The sequence below is a fragment of the Camelus ferus genome, chromosome 17, assembly GCF_009834535.1.
Source record: "Camelus ferus isolate YT-003-E chromosome 17, BCGSAC_Cfer_1.0, whole genome shotgun sequence".
In the NCBI taxonomy this organism is placed as follows: domain Eukaryota; kingdom Metazoa; phylum Chordata; class Mammalia; order Artiodactyla; family Camelidae; genus Camelus; species Camelus ferus.
In genome coordinates, this window is record NC_045712.1 from 35,077,642 (window position 1) to 35,098,442 (window position 20,801).

General features: G+C 49.9%; 1 protein-coding gene across 4 annotated transcripts in view; it reads right to left on the minus strand.

The window, feature by feature from the left end:
- ATP2B2 (ATPase plasma membrane Ca2+ transporting 2) overlaps positions 1–20,801 on the minus strand; it is a 330,440-nt gene that overhangs the window by 281,220 nt on the left and 28,419 nt on the right. Inside the window, exon 1 of one of the 4 annotated variants that reach the window (XM_032458950.1) lies at positions 887–1,014. The exons of the other annotated variants lie outside the window; for them this stretch is intronic. The gene's annotated coding sequence lies outside the window, so the exon portion shown is untranslated. Of the gene's footprint in view, positions 1–886; positions 1,015–20,801 lie in introns of those variants that run through there. 4 annotated transcript variants of the gene reach the window in all.

Here is a 20,801-nt window from a genome sequence, read left to right on the forward strand (position 1 = left end):
GGGTGGATCTAGATCTAGCTTTGCCATTTCCTGGATGTGTGAACTTGGCCAAAGCACTCAGCCTCTCTGAGCCTCAGTTTCCTCATCAGTAGAATGGGGAAGATATAGTAGAGTCACTGAAAAGATTAAAAGAGTTAATTCATGTCAAGCACTTTGAATGGCATGTGGCATGTTGTACGTGTTCCATACATGGGAGCTCTACTTGGCTAGAAGTATTCACTCAACAGTTATGGAGTTTCAGTCACGTGCCAGGCACTGTTTTGCATAAAACAGACATAGACACTGCTCTCAAGGAGCCTACAGTCTCCTGGACTAAACAGAACAGTAAGCAGGTAACTACATTTTCACCTTTGAGAACACACACACGGTGTGCACACACAGTGTCCAGCCTGTGCAAAACACAGCAGAGCCCTGTGCTCACATATCATCAAAAGAATTAGTTTCTATGTTTAAAGAACACATGCTTTTTTATGATCCAGTAGGCCTGCTCCTATGGAAATAATCATCAAAAGAATTAGTTTCTATGTTTAAAGAACACATGCTTTTTTATGATCCAGTAGGCCCGCTCCTATGGAAATAATCATCAAAAGAATTAGTTTCTATGTTTAAAGAACACATGCTTTTTTATGATCCAGTAGGCCCGCTCCTATGGAAATAATCGCTGCTGTGCACAGAAATTTAGCTAAAAAGAGATGCAGCGTGAAAGAGCACCTGAGGTCATTCTGTTTTGCGTCCTTGCCGTGGCGGGCTGTGTATTTCACACTTGTGACCGCAGAGGATCCCGCAGCACCGGGGCAAGACAGGGAGGCAGCTCTGGCCCCCAACACCCGAGCCTGGTCCTCCCCCGCCCCTGCATTGATGAGGCCTGGCCAAGGTGTGTGCTCACCTGGTGCCCAGACCTTGCTCTCCAATGCCATCTTCCTCTAGCAGGAACCATAGGGCCTGGGAGAGACGGCTGGCTGCAGGGCTGGGGTAGGACAGCTTCAGGATAAGCCAGGACGAACACCTGGTCATGCCAGAATAGTTAAGGAGGAACCTACACACACACACACACACACACACACACACACACACACACACACCAAAAACCAAGAACAAAACATAGGTGAAGGCATGTCATGAGGATACAAACACCAGCTTGCAGGGCTCCCATCAGCCAATTCTGGGATGATTTCAGCACTACAATAATTAAACACGGTAATGAGTTATAAGACATTGGGGTGAAAAACAAATTCATGAATTTATATAGAAAAATTGGTAAATCAATGAATCAGTGGAGAGACAGGAGCACTCTTGCTTAGAGTAGGATGCCTGGGCCACCTGGTAAATGCAGAGAGGGGGCTGGGGTTGCAAACTCAGCATTCGGCAACCATCACAGTAAAGAATGGATCAGGCAAAAATTATCAGCGGATGCTAAGTCCAGGGGAAACTGGAAAAGCAGGAGGTGTGGCCTTCAAGTGTCTCCCCACAGACTCGGGATAAAATAGTGAGGATACAGTGGAGAAATTAAATAATACTTTCCCCAGGTAATCAAAACAAACAATTCCACCACTAGGCATATGCCTCAAAGAAGTGAAAACAGGTAGTCAAACAAATATACTTATACATATATTTATAGCAGCTCTGTTCACAGCAGTGAAAAGGTGGAAAGGGCCCAAATGTCCGTCAACAGATGGAGAGATAAACAAAATGCAGTCTATCAACACGGTGGCATATTATTCAGCCATTAAAAGGAATGGAGTTCTGATCAATGCTACAACATGGATGAACCTGGAAGTCATTATACTAAGTGAAAGAAGCCAGACACGAAAGGCTACATATTGTATGATCCCACTGACGTGCACAGAATAGAGGAATCTGCAGAGACAGAACACAGACTGAAGGTTACCAGGGGCTGGAGGGAGTTGAGGAACAAGGAGAAACTGCTTAATGGGTCATTCTGTTTTGATATAAACAATCAAAATAATAAAAATGTTTTGGAACTAGATAGAGGTGGTGGTTGTACAATGTTGTGATGTACTAAATGCCACTAAATCGCTCATTTTATTTTTTATTTTTTTTCCATTCCCTCTCTTAATTTATTTTTTTAACATTTTTTATTGATTTATAATCATTTTACAATGTTGTGTCAAATTCCAGTGTTCAGCACAATTTTTCAGTTATACATAAACATACATATATTCATTGTCACATTTTTTTCTCTGTGAGCTACCATAAGATCTTGTGTATATTTCCCTGTGCTACACAGTATAAACTTGTTTATCTTTTCAACAATTTTGAAATCCCATCTATCCCTTCCCACCCTCTGCCCCCTTGGCAACCACAAGTTTGTATTCTATGTCTATGAGTCTATTTCTGTTTTGTATTTATGCTTTGTTTGTTTGTTTGTTTTTTAGATTCCACATATGAGCGATCTCATATGGTATTTTTCTTTCTCTTTCTGGCTTACTTCACTTAGAATGACATTCTCCAGGAGCATCCATGTTGCTGCAAATGGCATTATGTTGTCGGTTTTTATGGCTGAGTAGTATTCCATTGTATAAATATACCACATCTTTAAGCAATTCTCCAATGAAGACATACAAATGATCAATAGGCACATGAAAAAATGCTCAATTATCTCCAATTATCAGAGAAATACAAATCAAAACTATGATGAGGTATCACCTCACACCAGTCAGAATGGCCATCATTCAAAAATCCACAAATGACAAATGCTGGAGAGGCTGTAGAGAAAAGGGAACCCTCCTACACTGCTGGTGGGAATGCAGTTTACTGTGGAAAACAGTAAATCGCTCACTTTAAAATGGTTACTTTTATGTTATGTGAATGTCATCTCAATAAAAAATATGACATCAGTGTGAATCTTACAGAGCACAGCTGTACTGTGGTCAGGGAAGAGAACACACACTGAAGTGTTTAGGGGTAAAGGGATATGTTGCTCACAAGTTACTCTCAAGGAGTTTAGGGGGAAATGCTATGTGCGTAGATGGGCAGGTGGAGATAACCCGTGTACCATAGGGAAAGCAGCAGCAGGTGACCCTAGTACGACATCCAGGTGTTCTCTGTAGTGTCCTTCAACTATTCTGTGCTCTTGAAAGTATTTCCAAATGAAAAGTTAAAAATAAGAAAAGGAGAGGGATGTGCTCCAAGGAAGTCAGGGCAAACAGCTTTAAAGGGCATCACCCAGGCAGCTGATATGTGACTATGGACAGCGGATTAAGCAGTGGCATTGGATTAGTGCAAAGTTTCCAGATGCTGCAAACTGTACTGGCTTTTTGTTCTTAAGAAGTACACACACTGAAATGATCCGAGGTGACAGCTAAGGAGGTGTGCAACTCGCTCAGAAGATGTACACGTGTGTGCGCAGGCACACACACAGCAAATGAGGAGGAGGTGAATAACAGGTGCTTGTGAGCAAAAGCGTGTGAGTGCTTTATACTAGCCTTGCAGTCTGAAATTACACCCCCAGAAAAGGAAAGAAAGAGGCCACCGTGGAGACAGGCATGAGAAAGGCCTGCAGACTGGGTTTGCATTTATCTCCTCTGACATCGCCCAGGATGGTGCCCAGAAACGTGCATGACAGTCCCCATCTCTCTTTCATCTGCAGCTGCTTCCTGTGGGGGCGACAGTCTAGGTCTCCTTTCATCCTAGAAAATTTCATAGCCTCCTTATGTGACTAGAATGGAGTCAAAGCGGGGGCCAGGAGGCTCGCTCTCCTGTGTTTGCAGCATCGTGGTGCTCACAGGACCTTGATGGGGCCCCACTGAACCCGGGAGGATGCATCTGACCCCTGGCAGGGGCCCTGTTGCAAAGACATTGAAGCACAGAGCCTAGTCTAGGTTGCTTGGCAGATGCTGTCAATCATAGGAGACTGGGGGCCCCAGCACCACCCTCCCCAGAGACAAGAACCCAAAGCCCACCCTTCTGCCTCTCTGGATTCAGATGCCACAGTGTTATCAGGGGCTGAGGGTGGCCGCAGTGACTGGAGTGGGGGCAAACTGCCAGGAGATAGGACAGCAAACGGGTGGCAAGAGGGTTCTGGCTGGTGTCATTGTGCAAGTTTGTATTTATGAGCTGGGTGAACTGCCTATTTGGGGACATTGGTGACCCTCCTGAAATCTACAGACCCCTAGGTTTTGCAGATCACATGGGCTTCTGACCTTCTCACGTGTCCTGGGGACGCCTGAGTGGACACAGATGCTGCTGTGATGGTCCTAGCAGCTGTCACTCTGCTCCTCAAACTCCCCTTGGCAGGAATCTCTTCTTCTCTTCCTGTCTCAAACGTCCCCATCCAAGAGACCAGCTCCAGCCCCCGCACCTCCCCAAGTCAGCCTCGATTATCAGAGCTCAGTAGGACACCCTGACTTTCCCTGGTCCTCATGGTTCCTCCTTTCACCCCTTAATTCCATATATGCCTCTGCATCTAATCACTTCCTGCGCATGTCATGCCCATGGGGGGCCCTACAGTGTTTCTTCACTTGCCTCTTCTTCACCCCCAAATTCCCCACCCAGTACCACCCACCCAGCAAACACTCCATAATGCTGGCAGATGCGACCGAGGGAGCCAGATGTGTTACGTAATGAGAACAATCCTTGAGAAGGATTTTTCTGACAGCAGCATAAAGGATTGGGCTGGAGGAAAATCAACAACAAGCCCATCCATCATCACGCACTTACTGAGCATCTCCCGTGTGAGCCACTCGGCTAAGAGCTTTGGAGGATGCGGAGACAGATAAGGCACCCCTGACCACCCCACCCCCCGCACCCACCGGAACTTAATTCAGGTTGAAGAGCCAGCACGTGGGGAGTTACATAACAATACAAGACACGGAGCGCCCTGCAAATCAACAGCATCAGAGATGGGACACAGCAGGATGTGATTAATTGCCAGGTGAATGACGGACTACAAAGGGACGTTATATGAGGCTGTGATTCAGCAGAGCGGTGGGGCTTCGGCGCATGGCTCGTGGTGGGGCCGATGTGGGGAAGGGTGAGTGTGGGCAGCCCCTTCCACCATGCAAGGATTTGGGAAGGAGACGGACTGTGAGGAAAGAGGGATTTGAGTTGTGTCCAGCCCATGGGGAGGGTTTCCACAGGGGAAGACAAGGAGAAGGTGATACTGGTGGGGGAAATGGGCTCATAACAGTGACCCTGGAGGGGAGGGGTGCACTCAGGTCCTTGGGTAGGTCAGTCTGGGAGGGAGGAAGGTGAGCGGTGGGAGTCAGGCTGGGCTGGATGGGAAAGTGCCCTCACATCCAACTGAGAAATCTGAACGGTCCTAACATCTCTGCTTTGTTTAGCTGTATTCTGTTCTCCTCTCTCTCCCCCAATCATCTAGGTTCCACACTTGCTGTCACAGAGGCCAAGGAACAGAGTTCCATGGGGAAGAGGATGAGTGGTTCCGCTCCCTCCACCAAGTGACCACAGCTGCTGTGGGGAAGTGGGGAGGAAGGAGAGGAAAAGGGTCCCCAGGTCTGTCCACATGGGATGGGAGGGGGGACCCTGCTGGGGGGATGGGCAGCAGATGGAGAGCTCTCTTTTGGAAACTCTGGCCATGACCTCTCTGTCACTCTGCAGACACAACTTCCTGCACCCAGCATTGCAGCTGGGGCCCTTGGGCCGGGGTCTGTGCCTTCCCCTCTCCCACACACACCCATGCCTCAATTTCTGCCCACTCACGAATGACTCCCCACCCTCCATCTCCGACCCACACTTCTCCTCAGAGCACCAGCTCCCAGCGACACCTCCTCTTGAACAACTCAAAACCCACCTGTGCTCTGTGACCCATGCGGAATTCAGGACCCTCAAACTCCCTAAATCTGGTCTTCCTCCTGGGGTTCCTGTCCTAGAGAAAGCACCGTTCTCCATCCCACTAGAGACCAGCGGGTTATCCTGATGCCTCAGTTTCCAAATCACCCACATCTCCTTCAGCACCACGTCCCGCTGATTTTCCATCCTTGGTCTTCCCCAAATCTCTTCACTTCTCTTCGCCTTCACCTCAACCCACCCCCAGCCTGGGAGACCAGTCCTCGTCCCTGAACCACTGCAGAAGCCTCCTGACTGGGTGTCCCCGCGTCCTCCCCTCCTCTTCCCAATCCATTCTCCACTAAGCAGCCCCTGACGCCTGCGATCATGTTGATTCACCCCTTGCTAAGACCCTCCATGTGCCTCCCACTGTTTTTAGGGTATAGACTTGTGTGCTCCAAAGCAGGAGTCATAAGTCACATATGACCACTTGAACTAATTAAAATGAAATAAAAACAAAAGTTCTGGTCCTTAGTCACACTAGCCACATTTCAAGTGCTCGGGAGTGACATGTGGCTAGTGGCTATTATATTGAACCCACGGGTGTAGAACATTTCCATCACAGAAAGTTTGGTTGGATACCACTGGTATAGTTAAAACTCCCTGTGGTCTCCCACACACCTGCGTGGTCTGGCCCCTGCTCATCCCTGCAGCCTTATCCTGTGTCATCCTCTTGCTCATCTCCCTGATCCAACCCTAGTGGCTGACAACCTCCCTCCCACCACAGGCCCACTGCACGTGTTATTATTCCCTCAGCTTGGAGCACTTGCCATATTAGACTAGTTAACTCCTATTCATGCTCAGACCTCAGCTCAGGGATGAACTGGATGGATGACTGGATGGACTGATATACAGATCGATGGGTGGCTGGCTGGGTGGATGAAGGTGGCAGTAGAGTTAGCTAGCATCAAGGATTGTAACCTTCTGGCCAGCCCTTCCCATTGAGAGATAGAGTCCTTTAGCTTAATGCCATCCTACACTCCTTCCACCTCACTCCCCTGCTTCAATTTGGGACTATCTTCTGATGCCCACATAGCCTTCTAAACCAGGAGAGAAGGAATGGATCATGTAAGTTCCAGGTTTCTGTTCGGGGGAAGAGCGGTTCTGTGGTAAATCATTCAACAGCCTTCTACACTGATGTGGTTTTCTGTGGAGCCTGGGGCTTCAAGGAGAGAATATTGTGATCCAGATGACGGAGCTATTTTTCATCATTAATAAATAAATGGACCTCCTTGCGTCCACTCCAGCCCCAGACGTGTCCTGGCTGGTGTGAATGGCCTTTGAAGGCTGATGACCTTTGAAGGGGCAGAGGCTCTGGGCCACCCTCAAGCAGAAAGGTTTCCATCATTTCCAGAGAAATCTATCACACATCCATAATTACATTAAGGAAATAAATGATGGTCCATCCCCTCTAAGAGTCAGACATGAGGTGAGCTGTAAGGGAATACTGTTGAAACTCACAGACATGTGTCATTTCTGGTGATATTCACTACAGAAACCCACATTTTAGCTTTAACTCAGCACTTAAGTGTTGTTATAACACCACATACTGATGTTCCAGGGTGACCTGAATCCAGAAAGGTCTTGGCTGCGTAAGTACTTGGAGGAAGGAGGCAAAAGGCAGGGCCCTTGGTGCAGCCACCATGGAACATGGTATGAAGATTCCTCCAAGAGTTAAATGTACAACAGCATATGTTCCAGCAACCCCACGCGTGGGTATCCACACAAAAGGCCTGGAAGCAGGGACTCAAACAGACACGTGTACACCCATGTTCATAGCGCACTAGTCACAACAGCCGAAGGTAGAAACAACCCAAGTGTCTATCGATGGACGAATGGATAAACAAAGTGTGGTCTATCCATATACTGAAGTATTACTCAGCCTTAAAAAGGAAGGAAATTCTGACACATGTGACAACACAGATGAACCTTGAAGACATGGAAAAAGCCAGTCACAAAGGACAAATATGGTACAATCCACTTATATGAGATCCCTGGAGCTGTCAGACTGGTACAGACATAAAGAGGAATGGTGGGTGCCAGGGGCTGGGGGAGCAGTTCAATGAGGACAGAGTTCCAGTTTGGGAAGATGAAAAAATTCTGGAGATAGATGGTGGTGATGGTTGCACAATAATATGAAAATACTTAACACTACTGAACTGTATACCTAGAATGGTAAATTTTATGTTATGTACATTTTACTGCAATACAAAAAAAAAAATCAAAGTTAAAAAAAGGAGTGGCCCCTGCTGGGTATTTCTAAGGCAGGCGCTCAGAGCAGCAGGCTGGCACGTGCCCCATGTGGGGGCTGTGACAGGCCACTGCCAATTTCCCTTCACTTGGTGTGCCCTAGAGCAGTGAGGGTGGAAGGCCGGGAGCAGTGACCCTTATTCCATCAACCCTTCCTGGAAACATTCTTTTCAAGACTTCAGAGTGCCCATATTCACCGGCTGTGGGCAAACCTGCTTTCTGAAGAGCCCAAAGGCATCCTTAGCCAAGTCTGACAGAGACAGTGCAGGATGGGGGAAGGAAGGTGCTGGAGCTGGGTGAAGAAACAAGGTGGGGCTACAGGGTAACGCTGTCTGCAGGCTCCCAGCGTGGTTTGTTCAATTCACCCAAAAGGCAGCTCCTAATGCAGTTTCCAGAATATTCTGCTAAAGGCTGAATCCCTGGCTATAAATTAGTGGATATTTCCCAGCATCAGTAACAAGAATGATAACTAACCATCACTGAGCTTTGCATGCTGACCTCCTGCTACTGTTTCGCATAATCCTCACTGTATCCAGGCTAGGGCACGCGCTACTATCATCCTCACATTTCAGATGAGGCTACAGCTCAGAGAGGGCCACTCAGCTCACTTGTCTCCAAGGCCTGCTCCTCACTCCACTCTCCAGCCTCACAGAGCAGCCTTGGCTGTGTCATTTCCTCTCCTGCTTCTAGGCCTTTGCAGAAGCAAAGGCTCGACTGCTCCCTCTTCCTGGAAGGCCCTCCTCTCCCCTCTCTGCTCATCCTGCACTTCACTTTCAGCGTCTCCCCTCTGCGAGGCCTTTGTGATTATTTTAGGCAGTGCAAAGAGTCATTCCTCCCGCGAGTCCTCTCAACAGCGTCAACCCCACCGCGACTGTACGCTTCTCTGGGGCCTGGGAATGTGTCGGGAATGCGGACTTCCCCAAGGGTGGGGGTGGGAAACTACCAGGAAGAGAACGTGGAAGAAGGAATTCCAGCCCAGGCCAAAGCTAAGAGAAGAGAATCCACGGAGTCTATGCTCTAAAACACACACTCATCTTGTGTCCTCCGGGGTGGAAGCTCCCAGCAGGAGGGTGGTGGAACAGGTGCCCAGAGCCATGTGGTGTGTCTCGGATGCAGGTTGCCTGGGTTTAAATTCTGGGTCCACCTTCAGTCTGAAGTCTCTTAACCTCTATGTGCTCTAGTTTAATTGCCTTTAAAATATAAGTAATAATAATGGGTTTGTGTAAGCAGTAAATAAGCTAATGAAGGCGGAATTCCCGACACACGTCCAGGCCCCAGAGAAGAGTGCAATCATGGTGGTCCATGGGCCACAAGCATCAGTCTCCCCTGGGAGTGTGTTAGAAATGCAGGTTCTCAGGCCCCGTCCCAGACCCACTCAATCAGAATCCCCAAGGTTAGGACAAATGAACTCTACTTTCCAAACTGCCCAGGTACTCCAGAAGAATCCAACTTGGTCACAGCTGCTGCACTCTAGTCCCGTAAAAGCCTGCTACTCAAAGTGTGGTCCGTGGACCGGCAGCATCCGCACTACCTGGGAGGCACTAGAAATGCAAGCCCTCGGGGTGCACCCCACACTGCAGTGTGCTGGGCCCCAGGTGGTTCTCATGCACAGGACAGTCTGAGGATGGTTCCATGTTCCCTCATTTCTCTGGAGTCACCTGCCCACGTGGTCCTCTCAGTACCCCCTCCTTCCCGCTTAGCCATTTTAGAAACGATTCTCTATATTTCTTCTTACCAAGAGAAGTTCCCTCCTTCCTTCCTTCCTCTGAAACAGCCTGACTCAGTACATGCTTTCAAGAGTATCAGGAGAAAAGCTCCCCATGATAAACTGAGAAAACCTGATTTAAAAATCTGTCCAGCTCACAAGCCAACTCCTTCTCTGTCAATGCTTGAATTGCAATTAATTGGTACACTTAATAACCCTTTCCAACTCTTTACAAGCCAATGCCATGAAAGGACAAAACATTTTTCCTCTTGGAAATATATCTGAGGGTGAGGAAAACAAACCATCAATCGATGAGTCCAAACAAAATAAGCTTTTAGTTGCACAGCAGTGTCCTCAAGGATGGGTTAAAGTTTCTGGAGAAACTTGAACAAGGCATCTGATTTATTTCACAGGCAGTAGGGGTGGTAGAGGAGAGGGTGTTTGAGGAGGAAAAAGATGGGGAGGCAGTGCCTGGGAGCAAAGAGATGGGGGCTCTAGTGGGAGGGGAGCCAGCCGCACCTCTCCACAGGTCTGGGCCAACTTCCCTCCATCAGTTCTCTTTTGTTCCCCCGACCCTGAAACAGGGTGGGGTCGGGCACCGAGCACAGGGAGTAGTAGCCAGCCCATTTCAGGACTGGGAGCTGATCTGCCTGGCTCTGGGCATCCCAGAACACCTCTCTGTTCCCATCCTTTCAGTACTGGAACTGGGGAGGCAGTGGCCTTAACTGGTGGTAGCTCCTTATTATTCAGAGGATAATGTCCAAATGCCTTTGATGTTCAAAGCCTTTCACCGCCTAGCCTGGTCCCTTTGGTCATTGTTCCTTCCACAAAGACGAGCCGAATGCAGCAATTATACCTGAGCATCCACGATGCACCAGACCCTGCCAGAGGCACTTGGGATAAAGAGGTGAGAGACACAATGTCTGTGCCCTCAGACAGCTCACATTCCAGTGAAGAGATGCAAAGTAGACAAGAAAACCGCCAAACTAGCCTGAAGACTGGAGGTGCAAAAGGATCACGAAGGAATCCAAACAGGGCAATGGGCTGTGGTGTGACCTCTCTAAGGAATGACATATATTGAGACCTCAAGGACAAGATGAAGCCAGACCCAGGAAGAAGTGGAAGAAGAAAGTCTCCTCCTCCAATACAGAGCACGGCAAGTGCAAAGGCCCCGGAGCAGGAACAAACTTACAGTGTTCGGAGAGCAGAAACGGCCAAGGTGGCTGGAGGGCGTGAAGCGGGGCAGGGCAGGAGATGAGGACAGAAGCTGGCTGGGCCGGATCCCCAGGGCTGGCTGGACATGGAAAGATGCTTAGATTTTCTTTTTTAAGTAGAAGAGGAAGTCACTGGAGGTTTTATTTTTGGAGGAAGCTCAGTGAGACATGATCAAATTTACATTTTAAAAAGACAGTTCTGGCTGCTTCTGTTTGGAGAACAGATTGGAGGGGCTTTGGATGGAAGCAGGGAGGCAGTCAGGAGGTGAGAAACGATAAGGCTGGAAGAAGAGGGCACATGAATTTCCCCAACAAGCAGTGATTTTTACACCTCCATGCCTTTGCACATGCTGTTCCTCCTCCTACAATGCCATTCCCACCATCTCTGTCTGAAAAATCCCACCTGTGCTTTCAAGGGCTGCTCAGTGTCAGCACACACCATCTGCCCTCACGCCCAAACACGATAATTTGCGGCCCCTTCCTCTGGCCTCCTTTGGAAACTGATCTCTCTCTCTGCGTTAGCCCTTATCACAGGCTGCAGAGTGGAAAAACCTGGGCTGTGGAGTCAGACACAGCTGGCCCGAGGCCCGGCTCAGCCACCGTGGCTGTGCGACACCTGAGAAAGTGGCTGAGATGTCCTCAACCCCAGTCCCCTCACCTGGAGAACGAGGAAACAGTTACACTTACTGCAGACCCCAAGAGGAGGATTCCTCTACGAGTGATTTATAAAGGGAGCACTCCCGGGGGAGACAAGTAAGGGAGGGGGAAGCAAGGGTGTGACTTCTGGCTGCAGATCCAGACCAGTGCTGACCCCCTTGTAGGGGGCTCAGTGACTGATCACTGCTCTTCCAAAAGCTCAGGAAGAGCATGACCCCCTGTGCTGCAGGTGAGGAAACGGAAGCCCAAGGCAGTTGAGCTGAGTGATGTACCGGAGACAGGGAGTGGTCCAGGGGGGTCTGAATCCTGAGCTGTTTCACTCTGGAGCCGGGACCCTGCGTCCTTTCATCCTGGGCACCTGTCACCTCCCTGGCAGTGTTCTGGAGGGAAGATCACCTCTCCCGGACCCTGAAGCCTCCAGGGCCCCGTGGCTGTGAGGACTTGATTTGTCCTCCAAACAGAGCAGCCTCTGGGGTCCCCAAGGAGACCCCCACCCTGCATGTCCCTGCCCCCCAGAGCAAAGCCCTCTAGCCTGGCCCCCAACCCCAGGGCAGTTGAGTTACTCACTCATGAAGGCCGGAGCTCCCTTTCTGAAAGACAAGTGTCCGGCGACAAGGGGGCGTCACCCAAGGGCACCTCGGCACAGCTCCCTGGTCATGGGACTCGGCTTGCGGGCAGGCTAGACCTCCCCTCCGCCTGGCATGACCCCACAAGCTTTGCTGGGACTTAGGGACTAATCCTATTTCACCAAAACTCTTTTGTGAACCTCGGCCCTGGGTCTGTTGGGCATATTTTTAATTTGCTTTTTCTCAGAGGTAAGAAAGATTTAAAAGATCGTTGGAAACATGAGAGCAAAGGTATGTGATCTCCCAGCTGCCTTGAAAATAGAAGGAAATGGAGAAGGTTGCCTTTGCTTAATTTGAGGAGGAAGAAAAGGTTCATCTTTTCCCACAGATTTTAGTCTCCTTCCAGTCTCCCCATCTCAGTCTGTGTCACCTCCTAAGCCCCTTCCCAGCTCCCCTGCTCCAAACACTCACGAAACTTCCCTCTACATCGAGGATGAAGAAGAAATCCCACAGGGGCCTGCCAACCTCAGGTCCGGTCCCACCCGTCTCAGCCTGTACCGCCGCCTCCTCGCACTTAGAGCTCAGGCCACCAGCCCTTTGCACAGGCTGACCTGTCTCTTCATTCTCCCCTTAGCCTGGCTAACGGTTCCCCATCCTGCAGGCCTTGACTCCACATCACTTCTTCAGGGAGACCTCCCCTGACCACACTGCCCGGGCTGCCCTGCTACCATCCTCCCATAGCCTTGTTCACGGCACATGTATCTCTTGCCACACAGAGGCCTTTACACAAAGCTGTATGATTCCTAGAATGATGTCTGTCTCCCTGCTGGGCGGGGAAGGAACCTCATCTGCTTTTGCTCGTTGTTGTGTGCCACGGTACCTAGCACAGAGTAGGACCTCAATAAATATTGCCTGGACGCGTGAATGAAAGCAAAGATGTGGGAACTCGTGACTGAGACCACTCCTGAGCTTGCATGGAGGACCCACCAAAGATGAATTTCTTCCTAAAATTTACGTTCCACGACCCCTCCTGACGTCTTAAGCTCCTGAAGGAATGACAGGCACGGGGTCCCATCCTGCTTAGGGGGTCCCACCCACCCCAGCAAGGGGAGAGGCAGGTGCCACAGCTGGCGGCAGAGAGAAATCCAACACGGAAGGAAGAACAGACCAACGGCTGCCTGAACCCACCAGGGGAGGGCGCTGCTTCTGTCCTCATTGTGGGAACACCTAGAAGAGACTCTTCAGGATGGAAGGAACTTCCAAGAGCCTCCTAAACAGCCCCCAAGAGCCGCTGCACAGAGAGAGCAAGCAAAAGTCATATATGCTGAAGGACTTGCTTCTGGTTTTAAGAAGCCGGTGGCAGAGCAGGGATGGAATCCAGTTCAGTGCTGAAGCTCTCCTGCTGCGCACTGTGCCCATGGCTGCTGGCCTGGCTCCCCAAAGACACTCACTCAGGAGTGCCTGAGGGGTTTGGTGGGTCAGAGATTCCCTCTCCTCCTCCTAACGCCCCCTAAGCTGCTGCTCCTAAAAGTAGAAACTTGGTTGCAACTGAGAGAGGCAACCAGAGGTTCAGGGGGATCAACCCTCCCAATCGCGGGTAAAAGCGCAGACTTGAGTCTGATGCCGGACTTGCACCTTGCTCTCTTGAACCCAGAGCCCCTCTCTGTCTTTCTGTATGACACTGCCCCCATCCTCCCTGGAACCCTGGTGTGGATCTGCACAGAGCTACTAGCCAGTAACTGGTGCCCTCCCCCTTCTCTCCAAATCCTATCGAGCTCTCTGATGGCCACCTCTTCCAGGAAGCCCTCCCAGACCATTGCCCCTGGGGCCCGGCTCTCACTGGCTTACAGTCCTTGTGGCCTCTTATTGTTCGCTAGCAATTTCCACGTATACATCTGCATCCCCCAGATGAAGGAACTCTGGGCAGACCGACGGTCTCCTCTGTCTGCTCAGCACCCTACATGGTGCCCAGCTGGAAGCCCAGAGGAGCAACAAATAGATGGATGGCCAGCCCCAACTGCCTGGCAAGCCTCCAGCCATCTTTCTCTCACTCACCTCCCAGTTTGTGCAGCCCCTGCGTGAACTGAAGCTCACTGCCCTGGGGGAGAGCCCATGTATGGCTGAGGGGCACAGGCCCCACCCCCAGATTCGCTTCTCTCTGGAGTCTGGTGGGTATGGACGGCCGGGAGGAGAGGGTCTCGCCCCTTCGGGAACACGGAGTTCTGCCCACACTGCTCTCTGAGCTTTAAAATTCCACCACCTGATGTTTTCCAGGCTTCCCACTTTAGTGGGGTTACCAGGCAACAAGGACTACTTCTCCCCCACTTAAGACTCCAGTGAGGATCTAGGCAGTGTTTCCACCCTCACTGGGGCTCCAGCAAGACGGAGCCCTGGAGATTCAGGAGACCAAGCTTGGCCACTGACTGGCTGTGTGACCTTGAGCTGACCCTTTCCCCACTGGGCCTCCGTTTCCCCACCTGGAAAATGAAGGGACTGGGCAGGACCATCTCAGAGATGGTCCCTCCTGGCACCACACCTTGCTGGACACCGTCCAGAAGTCCCTGGCCATGGACCTAGAGGGGTTAGTCTCCCCATTTTGCAGATGAGGAAGCAGAGGCAGAGAGGCAATGTCACTGGCCCAGGTCCCCCGGCTGGCTGGCAGCGGGGGTTTCAGCCTGGGCCTCTCTAATTCAGAGCTGTCCGTGTCCTCCGACACCACAACACGATGCCCTGTGGGTGATTCTGAGACATCTCCATGGGTTGGGGGGCCCAGATGTTTCCAGAGGTCAGTATTTCTTAGTATAAATACCCCAGAAACAAGGCATCAGGAAACGACGGCGTAAAGCATGGCGTTTCTGAGTTTTCGGCCTCAGCATGTCAACCTGGGCTGTATTCCACATCCGGAAGTGCCACCAAAGTGCCCCGCCATCTGAACGCTCACCCTGGTCAACACCGACCAAGGACCTTCCCTCATCTCCTGATCCTGGATTTCACAAAGAGCCCCCTACCCCACCCCAGCCCGCAACCTGTGCTCAGCAAGACCTTTCTGGTGACGTCATTCTGTAGATAATAGGATGAGGTCAGGAGAGGGAGGGACCTGGCTAAAGCCCCAGTTTGAACCCAAATCCTTGGATCCCAGATCCAGTGTTCTCTGAACAGGAGCTACATTCAGAAAGAGCAAGATGGAGAGACAGGCAGACATGACTGGTGGCCAGAACACCCTCAGCTCCGGACTCTGCAGTCCTCCGGGTAAATTCCAAGCTGCCTTCTTCACTATGCAAAACAGACAAGTGAGACAACCTAATTAGAGGGAGGAGAACTCTGAGTGATCTATTTTCAAAATCAAGGGCTGCTGCTTCATTTTAAAAAAGAAATAGCTGAACTAGGATAGAAAGTGTGGGGGTGGGCAGGGGTGGGGGAACTCGCAGGCCCTCTTGGTAGCTGCTGGGCCCCACCCTGGTTTCAGGCCTCCTGGTGCATGTGACTTTGGGCCAACAGGTGGCAGCACTGAGAAAAGGCAGGAAGGTGACTCTGGGGCTCACAGGAGCCCACTAGTACCTCCACTTTAGGGTCAACTCCACACTTCTGTGCATTGGATCCCCATGAAAAACTTGAACTACAGGTCTCCTTGTTCTTGCCATTGGGTGGGAGTTCAGAAAGGTTAAGTGATGAAGCCGTGATCACACAGCTTGAGAACTGCAGAGTTGGGACTCAGTCCTGGACTGATCTAGTCCTAATTCGTGCTCTCACTGTCACATGCTCACGACTGAAATGCTGGGGCTCTACCAAGATTATTAATACTAACAGGAAAATCAATGTTAATATTGAGCAATCAAATCACATACTATACGCCAGATCACTTGAAACTGACCTCATACGCTCCAGAAAATGTCTTGATTCACACTGCTGGTGAATGCTAAATTCAGCCCCAGGAAGCAAATATCCAACCACTGAGAGGCTCAGATACAACAGGGGGAGGTAAACTCTTTTCAGAATTGGGGAGGGGGACCTGTGGGAAGCCAGGGTGCCGAGCTGTTTGCCAAATGCTTTTCTCTTCTTGTCCAAAAGAGGACTCAGTTCTGGACCCCAGGCAAGACACCAATGGCATTTCAAACCCAGGGCCACATCTCTGGGGTGGCAGCAGACACACTACAGGACTCTCTGAGCAGGGAGCGGCTGGGGCGTGCCTGTGGCTGGCCTCCTCCACCCCACCCAGCAGGGTCTGGGACCCCATTCTGACCTGTAGCCCACAGACCATTTTATTCCCCACTCCTCCCCTCCCCTTGTGTTCCCCTCTCCTCCCTGATCCCTGTGTCCTGAGCTCACCCCCTGCAGCCCATTAAACTGTCCATTGTAACTTGGGCTTGTGTCCGTGTCACCTGGGGAGTTACAAACAAGGGGCTGGGCGCCTCCCCCAGACCCTCGGTTTCTGAGCTGAGCGGGTTGATCCCAGGGCCTATATGTCTGACAAGCTCCCAGGCAGTTGTAAGAAAGGTGATTTTCCCCAAACAAGAGCTCCTCTGGAGACTGCCTCACAACCTTGAACCTGGTTTGCCTTCGCCTCTGTGCCCTGGAGATGAGCCCTCATTTTACAAGCAGGCTTGTAAAGAGACAGGGATGTATGTTACACTTTAATCCTCTAACTCGGACCCTGAACCCTCTGTAGGTGCTCAATAAATTCTTGAGAGTTGGCTGAGGTCAGCCCAGCTGGGAGGGATGACTAATTCACAAGGTAAAAGAATTGAGAGCCAAAATTATCCCCAAAGACAGAAACCCCAGGCCAGATGGAGACAGAATGATATCCAAGGATAGATGAAAGTCAGGCATCTGGACTCAGAAAATTAAGTACAAATCAGTGAGGGCATTTGCTTGGTAGTAGTTTATGTGAGAAAGGTTTGACGGGCATATGTGACAGGGTTAATGGGAGTGTGACGTGGTTGCTTAAGGTGAAAAAGCCACATAAAATTTGGTTGCATTGAAAGAGGTACCTCTGAAGCCACCAAGTGTAGGGGGAGGAGGTGATGACTTTCGCCCACTTAGCTAACAGGCGCCCGGAGGACACTGGTGGCCTCGGCGGGGCCCCTTCCCTATAGGAAAACACATCTCCCTGAAGTGCCCACGACGCACCATCCCCACAAACCCTGAATGATGGAGAAAGTTGCTGGGACCGTGCAGCATGCACTGCGGGCGGGGCCGTAAAGCACATCGTACTGTTTGCGCAAACGTACTATTTGTGCCAATTTGCCGGTTAGAGAGCCTCAGAGCAAAGGCAGTCGGGTTTTATGCAACGTGACAACCAAACAAACATTCCACAAGGTGCTTGGAGCCTGCAACCTTTCCTCCGAGATCAGAAGCCCCCACTGCTTAAATCATACACAAGATGCTGAATGCCCAGGCCAATCCCAACATTTCCGACCTCCTGGCACTTCCATCTCCAATCCCATAAACAAAGTGTGGACAACTCATGGGTTCAGAAGAAGCCCTTGGATTTTGTCCACAACAGCTGGGTCTATACGGGGCACACTTTATTTTTGGCACCTTGCTCCGATGACGTGGAGGAAGAGAAGGGTGCGAGGGAAAGGTCAGGCAGGTGGGGCTAAGCTCGGTTAACAGCCAGCTTGATGGGCTCCCCCAGTGTCTTCCAGTTCCTGCTCTTTCTAGGATTCCCAGCCCAGTGGCTTGCGTCAAGAAAAGAGCTTTGTGCTCGGTGCAGGGCGGTTTGGATTAATCATTACTCGTGCCATTCCCATCACTTGGAGCGGGACCCCTGGCACTGGCCCAGGCACAGTCTCTAAATTCTAAAGGTTTGCAGATTCCTGGCCAGGGAGCGACGCAAGGACCAGGGTGTGCAGAACAGGATTATTAGGGTCATAAATTTTTATTAAAGGTCACTAACAGATTTATAGAAAGCACTGTAAAATGACACTTGTTTTTATTAGCATGGATCCTAGCCCTGGACAGAAAGTGCCTGGGCTGAAGCAAAGCTGGAGGGCTTTCTCTAACAACAGAGAGGCCTTTGATTCAAGTTCTTACAACCCACAGGGGAATCAATGCTGAAATCCCCAGGGTTCTCTGCAGAGGGGAAAGGACACTCCTAGGATTATTCAGAGAAGGCCTGGTGGAAATTCAAGGCTGCTATGTGCAGTGCTGTTACAGGGCACGGCTTGGCTCCTGCCCCTGCTACACGCTGGATGGTGACCTGACCGGTCATTTCTCCTTCAGTGCTTCAGTTTCCTCTAGAAAATAGGGGTTGTAATGTCCACTCGTAGGAATGCTGTGATTGCTAAGATGAGCAAGTCAGGACCCGGAGGGCATCCCATCAATTCCACCACCATCGCTTTGGTTTCCCAAGTATGTGTTGGTTGCATGAATGTGCTCGGGTTCCCCAACAGTAAAGGCAAATCTAGACCCCTGCGTTGGAAAGGGTTAACCTCACATTTAGGCTGGAACACGACCCTAAGTGATCCTGCATGAAGGGTGTCCAGGTAGCCCAGGGGCCTTCAGGGATCCTCATATCAACATCTAATTTCCATGTGTCTTTTTTTTTTTTTAAAAAAAAAAAGCCGCTGGAGATGGAGAAAGACTGGAAGAGAATTTACAAAATGATGGTGCTGGGATGGAATGTAGGTGCTCTTTGCTCTGCCGTTTCCCCCAGACTTTTTGTAATAAGAAAAGTGGTTGTATAAACCAGTTTTTTGCCTGCTTTGGGGACAGGCAGACTCAGGTTCAAATCCCAGCTTTCCCTTCCTTGTGGTGAGACCTTGGAGAAATCACATAACCTCTCTTGAGTCTTGGGATACACAGAGTGGGTAAAACCATCTGTCTCATGGATTACATGCAAGAGTGAAATCACTGGGCAGGGGGTGGAGGAGGTGGTTCAAGCATCCTCTCCTCCCTTTGGGGAATTTATTCTCTTCCTGGTAGGTCCTGGCAGCCATCTAATGCTCAGGAGGGGAGAGTGAGCCTAAAAATGAGGCCAAACTAGAAGGAGCAGAGTAGAGAAACAGAGGAAGCAAGACGAGGTCCTGGATCAAACCTGACCTGAAGCAGATATCCCTGGATTGTTCACCTATGTGGATCAATAAATACCCACTTCCGTTATTTGGTTAGATCTTTTATTACGTATAAAAACCTAACTGACTCATGAGATTATATACAATGCATATTAAAAGCCTAACAGGCAAGGGACACCAGCCATAACTTAATGAGTGGTAGTTTTTTTTCTTTTTTAAAAATAGGAAGTAGTGTTTTTTCTGTATTTTATTTCCCAAATTTTTTAAGAAAATTTCAGTCCTATAGAAGATTTGCAAGGATAGTTCAATGCGCATTCACCTACCCTTCACTTACAGATACCAATTGTTAATGTTTTACCCCACTCGTGCTCTGTTTTCCACCTTATCTTCCTCCCTTTCTCTTTTATTCAGACATTGGTCCATTTCAATCCTAAGTACTTGAGCGTGAATCTCCTAAGAACAAATACATCCTTCGACACAACCACAACTGCAGCATCCCACCCCGGAGCCTTGGCACTGTAACATCCAATCTGCAGTCAGCGTTCAAGTTTCCCCAGGTGTCCCCTGTCTTTATAACTACTTTTTCCATCCAGGATCATGCCTTATGTTTAGTTGGCATGTCACTTTCGTCTCCCTTAATGTAGAACAGTTCTCCAGACTTTTTCTTTCTTACAATATTGATATTTGGGGGAAGTCCCTTACTTTGGATTCATCTCATTGTTTCTCACAATTAGATTCATATTAAACATTCCAGGCAGGGACACTCCACAGGGGATGGTGAGGGAAGAGGATTTAGTTGTAGTAAACATTGTATTGAAATCTCATAGACATACAGAGACGGGACCAGCACTGCATATTCATAAACTAAACACACCTGTATGTCCAGTCCCTGGGTCAAAGTGCAGGAATGACCAGCCTCCCAGAAGCCCCTCCCTGCCCTGTGAGTTCTGTCCTCACAGATTAGTTCTGCCTGTTCTTGACCTTCACACGAGTGGGATCATCCAGCAAGTTCCCTCTGGGGTTTGCCTTTCTCTCGACATCTTCTTTGCCAGATTCAGGCTTGTCGCTACATGGATCTGTGCTTCACAGCATTTATGATTATTGATTTACTATTTCCATAGGAACAAACAGTGAATTGGGCCACATATGTTTTCAGCCAGAAAAACAAATTGGAGGGTCTGAGGCTGTCCTGGCCCTCTAAGCTGGCCTCACCAGGCACCTCCTTGCTCATAAGTTGAGCTGCAAATATGGCCAGGAGTCCAGGCATAACCCGTGATGCCTCTTATCTGGCCCCGGCCTACTCACTCACACAGACTTTACTCAACTCATGTCTTGGCCTTGACCCTGAGCTGGGCCACTCATCCTAGCAGACTCCGGATTTGCTGTTCAGAACTGCAAGGTCCGGCAATCCGCCACTGCCTCCCTCTTCACTCACTAGCGCCTCACCTGGGCACTCCAGCCACACTGGCCTCCTTTCAGCTCCCACTTCAGGGCCTTTGCACGTGCCGAGCTTTCTGCCTAGAATGCCCTTTCTCCCTTCATTTCTGTGATCATCTTTCAGGCCTTGGTGTGAATGCCACTTCCTCAG